This window comes from Cucurbita moschata, unplaced genomic scaffold (assembly GCF_002738365.1).
Source record: "Cucurbita moschata cultivar Rifu unplaced genomic scaffold, Cmos_1.0 Cmo_Scf00089, whole genome shotgun sequence".
NCBI classification, from domain to species: domain Eukaryota; kingdom Viridiplantae; phylum Streptophyta; class Magnoliopsida; order Cucurbitales; family Cucurbitaceae; genus Cucurbita; species Cucurbita moschata.
Genome location: NW_019268605.1, coordinates 265832 through 267791, shown reverse-complemented (window position 1 = coordinate 267791; position 1960 = coordinate 265832). Strand labels below are relative to the sequence as shown.

The 1960-nt window shown below is 39.4% G+C and overlaps 1 non-coding gene across 1 annotated transcript; it reads left to right on the top strand.

The window, feature by feature from the left end:
• The first annotated feature begins 676 nt into the window (after positions 1 to 676).
• On the top strand, positions 677 to 748 carry TRNAM-CAU. The gene has a single exon. It is a non-coding gene; the product is annotated as a tRNA-Met (tRNA).
• Positions 749 to 1960: the final 1212 nt, after the last annotated feature.

The window sequence follows — 1960 nt, the reverse complement described above, 5'->3', positions numbered from 1 at the left end:
TAAAGGATGCAAATAGAACCCTATCAAAGGTCTGGCAAAAAAAGGGAATAGGGAGAGAAAGAAAGTTTTAGAGAGAGGGAGGAAACCACCGCTTCGGCCACGAGGAGTCCAATTCTGCCCGTGACTTTTTCACGAAATCCTCCTAGAACTTAGAGGAGAATATTTTTGACTCTTGAATCGTCCAAAACCATCAAGACACGAGGAAACTAAGGTGTTGAAGACGAAACTAAGGCCTTCTTCACGATTTAAAAATGCGTCTTGTTCATGTTTAGGTGTTGAAGAGGTTTATTGGATTCCTAGTTTAACTAGGTTGCTTAACACGAGCTTTAGGCTCCAGATTATTCTATTTTGACTACTCGACTCTTTCTTTAGTCTTGGAGTAATAGGGTCTAGACCCTCTTATCGTCGCTACGAAACTAAGGTGCTTAGTCTAGTGCAGGCATCTTGACCTAAGTCATCGTGTAACCAACCTAACCTTTACACCCTAACTCTATGTAGATAAACACGCTAGACTAGGAGAACACACTGTCAAACACTTGGAGCTGACACATACTAAATCTTGGAGCTGACACATACTAAATCATGCACAATACAAGCAAACTAGCTCAACGGGAGGATAACATCCATAAATAACCTTGGAGAACAAATCAAAATAGCTCATTCTTTGTTTTAACAAATCAGAGTGGCGCAGCGGAAGCGTGGTGGGCCCATAACCCACAGGTCCCAGGATCGAAACCTGGCTCTGATAGATAACCAACCAACCAAATATACAAAGATAATTGAGAATGAACATACACGCTTATCCGCTTTGGTTCGTTATCCATTATCGTGAGCCTCACGGTTTTAAAATCACGAAACTAAGGTGCTTAGGCTGGTTTATTGGATTCTTAGGCTAGCTAGGTTGCTTAACACGAGTTTTTGGCTCCTGATTATCCTATTTTGACTCCACGAATCTTTCTTAGTCTTGGAGTAATAGGGTATAAACCCTCTTATTTTTGCCACGAAACTAAGGTGCTTAGTTTAGTATAGGCATCTTGACCTAAGCCATCGTATAACCAACCTAACACTTACACCATAGCTCTATGTAGATAAACACACTATCAAGTACCTGGAGCTGACACATACTAAATCATGCACAATACAAGCTCAACGGGAAGATAACATCCAAAAATCACCCTGAAGAACTGATCAAAATAGCTCATCCTCTATTTTAATAAATTAGAGTGGCGCAGTGGAAGCGTGGTGGGCCCGTAACCCACAGGTCCTAGGATTGAAACTTGGCTTTGATAGATTACCAACCAAACTGAAAATGGAAAAATGATCTTTGGGAATAAACATAGAAAATCATTGCTAGCATATATTATCCTCTTTGGCTCGACTCTTTTTTTAGTCTTGGAGTAATAAGGTATAGACCCTTTTATCGTCGCCGCTATCCTCAGGTGCCTAGTCTAGTGTATGTATCTTGACATTAGTCATCGTATAACCAACCTAACTCTTACACTCTATCTCTCTGGAGATAAATACGCTAGACAAGGAGAATACACTCTTAGACACTTGGAGCTAACTCATACTATATCAAGCACAATACAAGCAAACATCCTTGACGGGAAGATAACATCCATAAATCATCCTAGAGCACAGATAACAATATCTGATCTTCTTTTCTAACAAATCAGAGTTGACTTTGATAGAGAAGAAATACTTCAAAATTCATAGACAAAACATACCAATTATGCAACAAGATTCCATATTTTCTTAATTTATGATTCCTAGTATTTATAAAAATTTTACAGATTGCCACCCACCACTACATTGCTCGTTACATATCCCAACCTCACGTTTTAAAACGTTGACCATTATACCTCTCCAACCCATCACCGAATCTCACAATAAAAAATCATGTCAACAATGGTTTTAAACCCATGCCCTTTAGTCTTGGAGTAATAGGTTACAGGCCCTG